This window comes from Toxotes jaculatrix, chromosome 1 (genome assembly GCF_017976425.1).
Source record: "Toxotes jaculatrix isolate fToxJac2 chromosome 1, fToxJac2.pri, whole genome shotgun sequence".
In the NCBI taxonomy this organism is placed as follows: Eukaryota; Metazoa; Chordata; class Actinopteri; family Toxotidae; genus Toxotes; species Toxotes jaculatrix.
Genome location: NC_054394.1, coordinates 26,814,426 through 26,822,154, shown reverse-complemented (window position 1 = coordinate 26,822,154; position 7,729 = coordinate 26,814,426).

Genomic DNA, 7,729 nt, shown 5'->3' with positions numbered 1-7,729 from the left:
AAACCTTTGGCATGAACTGGAACTGCGTGTCCACATACTTCTGGCTATGTAGTGTACTCATGAGTACATTATAAGTGGAATACTGCATACAAGACTGATGATATCAAGCACATCAGGCCCACGGCACGTTTGAGTCTTGTCACTGCTTTGTTACTCAACATGATTCAGTTGTTTAACTGCTCTTCAGGCTGTAATATAATCATTTGACAGTGCAGGCAGTGCACATTGCAGCAGTGTGCCGCACTCATGATATCACCAAGGAAAACATGTTTCCCCCTGATGCTTCATATCTTGCTGTTTCAAAGGTTTCCGTCTGTATGACTTAACGTCCTCTTTTTTCATGGAGTTTCCCCTCTCGAATGAAACGAGGCTGTGGAGCAATGAATACGTCCAACTGAGCCCCCTGATTAGAGGCGCTATTTATCAGCTTCCTTAAGACCGGTGGCCATGTTGGAGGCTTTGCTCCTGTGTTCAAAAAACATTTTAAATGTAGCCCTGCTGCTGTTAGTGAATTTTCTAACTTTGATGTGCTCAGGTTTAAAATTATCTATGTAATCTATAAGTTACAGTAGGCTCCTTTGCTGTGCTATCTGCCTTTCTCCAACCCAAATGCTGGTTTGCTCTTTGAGTTATAATCTCCTGTTGTGTTAAGCAGAAATAAAGCGCTCATTCCAGGTCATTTTAACATTCATATACACACATATCACACATATCACAGTGTCTTGATTTTTAAATCGTGAGCCTGAAATCCCAGCTTCACTCTTTGATTTTTATTTTCACCTCAAGTCTCAGGGCCCTTTCTGTCAAGGACATTTTGTCTCTGATCACCGATCACATTTCTCACTTTTTTAAGATGACAAGTGGTCAGCCTTTAAAGGACGGCTACTTTGATCCACCAACTTCAGACAGCTAACGCAGACTTTTACTGCATTTGCAGCATTTCAGAATTCTGCTTCTTGTTTACAATTAAATGTAGAAAAGGAGAACTACTGCCGTTTATAAGGCAAAGTGTGGTCACAGAAAATTTAGGCGATTCAGGTGTTTCCTGTTTATGAAGTTAACTGATGAATAAAAACTATTCATGGCCTTATTTCTGAAAGCATCCTCACTTTGCTTTTAGTGCTTAAAACTTTTTCTTTAATCCATAAAAATGTAAACATTTTTTAAAGGTTTTGTGACTAACCCTAACAGTAAAGAAATAGGCCCATAATTTACTGTTTTCATTACCTTTGACTTCAATCCAACATCCGTCTGTAGCTTCATATTTAATGGACAGATATGAGAGTGGCATCAATCTCATTTCTCTCGTCTAAATCTCAGCAGGAAAGTGAATGAGCATATTTTCCAAAATGTCAAACTGTTTTTAACTGTTCTTTAATCCTTTAGTTTATCTTAGAAATTCAAAATCACTAAAGCTGGAGGTAGGGTTGGTTTTTCCTGGACAGTGGAGATGTGGATTATGCCTTTTTTTTTTAAAGACAAGGTCAAAGACAGAGCAGTTTCAAATAGTTCCTGACACTGGGAACAGTTAACAGGTAGTTTCAAATGAATAAACTGCAGTTCATGTTCTTTTTTTCAGGCATTCATAGCCTCAGGTCTAATATCATTGCCTAGGTCCAACTTTGCAGAAAAGTCCCCATCTTAATTTGCAGTTGTGTTGTCATCTGTTTCATTGTGTAGACTTGTTTCAGCATGCTTTAAATCCACTGATTTGGGTTTGGTAAGAATACTTTCATCTAATTTGTAGTTATCGTTTTCCAGGCAACCATTAAAGGCATGCGTGAGATAATATATTTGGTCCCTGTCATTTACACGTTTGGGTATTCCCCAGAGTATAAAGTACAATGGATCAAATGGACTATCAATTGTCTTTTTTTTTTAGCCCTCTCTTTTATGCTCTGCCAAAATCCTTGCAGTGTTGGGCAATTCCACAAAATATGGGAGTGATCCCCTATCATTCTCAGCCCCGATCAAATGTTGATACAATCAATCAGGTCTTAAACCTACTTATTTTCAACTTCCAAACAAATGAATACTGCTGACACCTTTGTGGCAACCTGTGCACAGATCTCCCCACACCTTGTCTTTACTAGTTATATCCAGCTTTAACTCTCAGTTTTCTTTCACAGGATCCTCCTGCCAGGTCAGCTAATTGCATTTTCTAAATATGGGACATATGATCATTAGCCTCCAGAGGATGAATCCTACTGTGTTTGGTGATCCCCCAACTTTTCCTCTCGCACAAACAGCAGGTCACAGTTTCACTTAGTCTGTGAAATATTCCATCTAGTACACAGACCAGGAGGTTGATTATTGTGGTTTTCAGCTAAATGTTTTGACACCCACTGGAAAGATTTCAATTAAGTTAGTAACTTCATCTGGTACCACCAGCAGGCGAAAGTTTAAATTTGTCCAACACTTAAGTTTATGACCAAATACAAATTTAGCCTGCTGCCGTACAACCTCACAGAGAGCTAGAATTCCTATTCTCCAGCTAGTGCTTAATGTAGAAGTCAGTCACTGTCCTGGTCTACCAATAGAAACCTTTCATGTCCTTTTGAACACGCTGAATCAGCTAACACTGTAATGTGGTTTCTACCCATCTATCATGGCGAGGAAAACAGATCTCAGTTTTTAAAATCCTTAAATCAGCTGTCAAATACACCAGTGAAAACATCCAGTACAGGAAGTGCTGTTTTTAAGTCTGTTTTAAATGTGCTCACAGAAGAAGAGTGGGGTTTACTGGATGACAGGATGGCTGACATGCTGGTTTACGTCCTGCCTACCTGCCTGCGTGGACTCTGCATGGAACACAATCTCACCACACGGCTCAGATAGCTTCACAGATCAATACAGCCAGAGAGGAATGAAATAAATAATCTTTCTTACCAGATTACTGCAGTGACAGTATTTTGCTTACACGAGTAAAATTAATTCTCCCAGGCTGCCGGGGAGAGAGATGTGAAAACAATAAAATGGGAGAGTGTGAGTGGACTCTTGTAGGGCAATATCACATCCCATAAAAATCTGTGGGAATACATGGATGATAATGGGATGGATGATGAGGGCGGGATGGATGAGTAGGTGATACAGTATCTGTTCAACTCCTTTTATATAACTCAGCATATCAGCTTTATTCAGTAAAAGGATAGTATCATATTCTGTAGCCAGCTTAGGAAAGCAAAGCACGTCTTTTTAGGCAGTAAACATAATTCAAATGGCCGGGTTCATCCACTCTACTCATAATCTAACACAAAGGTTAAATTTCCACTTTTGCAGTGGGAGTCTGGTTTAGCTTGTCTGAGTGGAAAATCATGTTAGAGTCTATTATAATGCGGAAAAATTGACCAGGGACTTTACTCACATTTCACATAATTATTAAGCCACACACCATAAAAAATGGCACCCCAGTAAATAAAATAACTGATACAAGCGATTCCTTTCCCAGTTTTAAAAAATGCTTCCTCACTATTTTTTTGAGTCTTATTGATATTGGCTCAGCACTCCAGCAAAAAGTAAATTGGCTGCTGAAACAAAACTTTCTGCCTCCCAAACCTATCACAGAAGTGTTTCCGAAATCCCACTGTGAGTCGATGGAGTTCCAGTTTATTTTAAGACAGGTAATTATTCAGATCTAGAGATATGCAGCAAAAGTTTTAAACTGTAGTTTCTAGTCAGAAAGGAAGCCTGTGTTTTAATTTTGTGTTTGTACTAAATGTAAAAATAGGCAGAATGAATGCATTTATAATTATTGTATAAAAACCTTGTTGTTCTAGTTTTTTTTTTTTTTTTTTTTTTTGGAAGATTAGTCACTCTTGTCATTATTGTGGCACAAAACATTTTCTTTACAGCCAGGTTTGACATCAACAATGTCATGCATGCTTAGCTAATGGTTCATGACGGTTCAAACAAAGTCCACGTTTGATTTGGCTTCAAAACTACCCCCAGCTATGCCTGTGATCAGGTCCCCTGGACTCAGCAGCCTTTGTTTTAGCATTGTAATCTTAGCTATGCCTAAAAAAAACTCCCATATACCCTCTAAAGTAACAACAAAGGGGACCAACTTCCCCTCGGAGATGCTAGAGCAGCTGGATTCTGTATTCATGTTAGGGAAAAAAAGGGGTAAACAGGTATTCATCTGATAATTTAAAACTAAGGTGACACTGAAAACACAAGTGGATGTGATTCACTAGCTTGAGGTTCATGCACATCTTACTGTTAGTGTACATATTGTACATATTTTGCACAACTATCTGGAAAATGTCACTCCCAGCCGCCTGTGAACACGCAACATTTTTTAAAGTATTCCTTTGAAGATTATAACTTTGAAAATTATCTCTGCACATAAATTCCATTAACTGTTGTCAGCAGAACATGCACTTCCCTGCCTCTTTATTCGTATTAATTTACATGCATATGGAGTGATGGGAAATGAAACAGTGAACCTTTGTTGAGAGAGCTGGTGGTGATGCTCTAATGAATGGTTCTCTCATCCCTGAGATGCAGTTTGTGACTGTGACTTGCAGCTTGTGTCTGACACATTGGGGTGACACAATGAGAGGAGGCTTGTGGAAAGACGGGGACGAGCGGAGAACTCAGATAAAGCTGCTCTGCTGAGCTGCCAGCAGGGGGTCTTTGAGCTGTCTCCAGCAAAGGGGCGGAGGGGGGAATTTTGGGAGGCAGAGCTCAGAGTAAACAGTATCTGCCGAAAAACAACAACAGCAACAACCGTACTCCCTAATCAAGTGGCTTTATTGAAATGCAAAGCCTCGCTCCTTCAGTTCCTCATGAAAAACCCAGAGTGATTAAAAGTAAAATACATTATTTGCACCATTACTCTACCTAAATTACATGTTTAAACACCAACCAGGATTTCACAACATCATATAATTAGGCATTATTAGTGTCATCATGAAATATGGCACGACGCTTGAGAAGCTAGGCCGATTAATTACGTGAAACAGCACCTCAAAGGCACACTGGGTATGAGACTCGTCTCTCTCACTCTCTGTTTGTATCCTGTCTGTATGTTCTAATCCATCTACTTCTGCCCTAAATCCCAAACACTGGTTTGTGAGAGAAATTATAAAAGGACTACCATTGGAGGGAAAGAGGCAAAACAATGTCAAGTCGAATGACACAAAAATTCATTTTTACATCTCAAAAAGTTGAGCATCCAAACTGTATCTCCTTATTAATGATTTCAGGGATACAATCAACCTGAAATTATAAAAAACACAGAGGCCAAAATAAATAAATGCCACAGAAAAAAAACTTTTTGACACCATTTACTGTAAATGTCTTGCTTCGGTAATTTGTTAAGAGGATAGTTTGATTGATACCACTCTCGTACCTGCATGCTAAACATAAAGCCACAGTCAATAGCCAGTTAGCTTAGCTTCCCATAAAGACTGGAGACAAGGGGAAACAGGCATGTAGGTGTTTCACAAACAATACAGTCCTGCATGGGGATTTGCTTATGAGGACTACAACTGAAGAAACTGCAGTATCACCCCAAATCCCACATACACTTAAATGCTGTTGATGTAAAGGCTTTGTACTCTGTTTTCACTGCTTTTAACTGTATGGCAATATATGCGTATCAGGCCTATTTACTATTTGGCTTGATCCTTTCCTTTGAAGCTGTTATAACGTTAAAACCAGGTCAGATCTCCAGGCTCCGCACACACAAGTTGAAGTACGGCAACCAACACAGTTTTTCACCGAGATAGAAATATTCTGGCACATCTGCTGTACAGCATGACTGTAAACAATATAATGTTTCTAAAGTCTCAGCACTGAGGTCTTATTTCACTTGTTGGCACAGAATCATCCCAGTTCTTTACAGCCTGCCAGATAGCCACCAGCACCGCTGAGAGAGGAAAAAGCACTCCACTGGGAAATTTTTTTCTTATGGCGTTTGTTGTCCCTGATCACAGCCGTGATGCATACAAACATCCAGAAGAGGCAAAGCAGTTGAGCCGGTGCCATAAACATGTCTTATTGGAAGGAATAACAACTACTTAAATGTGAACACCAATGAGAACGTGCTTTTCATGAACTGGAAAGAAAATTGTGTCTTAAACCCGAACATGCTTGATTCAGTGAGTTTAATCATCGATTGATCACACATTTGCACAGCTGAATTTGGCTGTAACAAATTTAGTCTTGATCTCCTGCGCTGCGCTTTCAGGTTTTCATTACTACTCTTTATATGTCTGCTTAATGAAACAGATTTATCTCTCCTGCTGCTCTGAAGTCTCCACCCAGGCACAAACCCTGGTTACTGTGAAGCAGCACTGAAAGTTACAGCGTGCTGTCATGAATTAATAAAGCAACCTCAGAGATACTGAAAAGTTTAGTTTCTGGACTTTGACATGGTCAGCAGGCAGCAAAGTAGGGAGACTAATGCCAAGAGCGCTTGTCAGTCGAGATATTTCTCTTAGAAATGTGCTTCCATGTGAAGTGAAGTGTATGTTTCCATAGTCCACAATTGTTCTGTTTTTAGGTGCATACCTAATTTAAATCTGCATTCACTTCTTTTACCATTTGGTGAAAGAAATCCTGGAAATGGTTATGTATGTTTGACATACTCTGGTCTTATAATATAACAAACTGTTTACGCATCCAGCAGACACAGAGCAACATTACCATTCATCTGGAGCTGTGCTTTTGACCACCTGAAAAATGTAAGTACAATATTCGCTCCCCTTTTAACTCCTGTGGGAAATATCTGGCTCTTTAGCTGCTAAATGCTCCACTATGTTCACAGGCTAGTCCCTGATATTGTTTGTCTATTGTTTGATGCTGGGGCAATAACTTTCAGTGGATTTATCAGAGCTTTTGGCTTGAAAACAGCTGCCTGCTGTGACTGGAAATAAGGTTGATGAGCAAGGTGAAACAAACAACCAGAACAATAAAGTTATGAGCCAGAAAACCAAAACAATGAGCTGAAATATGCTCGAATGCTCTGCCAAGCTGAAGGCAAACAGGTAATATTTGTCTGTGGGTACATTAATACAAGCAACTCCTTTCATATCACACAGTCATTTGATCTATTATTAATATGAAAAGATTAGCGCAGCTTTAATTTAACAAAATGTATCCGTCAGAAATAAGAAAATACATGAAGCTAGTAGGGTCAGTTCACTGGGGGTTTTGGTCTTTTAGTGGAATCTATTTGCAATAAGAAAAATATAAAGAGACTGTCCTCCTGTAATAAATGAGCCCATAGGTCATCGGTGCAAACTGCTTATCACAACCCATAGCTCTGTTTTATTGTTAGATGACCTCTAGTGGCTGCAGTAATTAGGAGCAAAGGAGGAAGTTTGGTGACTTAGTATAAAGAGTAATAATAAAGCCTGTGTTAGGAGGAAGGATGGTTCCACCAATCACAAGACCCTGACATGACGGACCACTGTTAATTTCCCGTGTGAAACCGATAATCTGTTGTTTCTTTTTCCATGAACATTAAAGAAGTAATTATTTTAACCCACACGCCTTCCTAAACCTAACCAAGTCTTTTCTGTGCCTGATTCCTGACCATTCCACACTATGGTCTATAAGAGTTTATATTTTTCAAGTTAAGGGTACCGTTTGCAGGAAAGCATCAGAATTATGTTAGATCTCACCATGTGTGCAGGAAATAAAGTCAGTGTCGCTCTGTAAAACATCAACCTGACATGCATCAGTTCTAAACCAGGTCTACATCAGAGGTAGCACATTACTC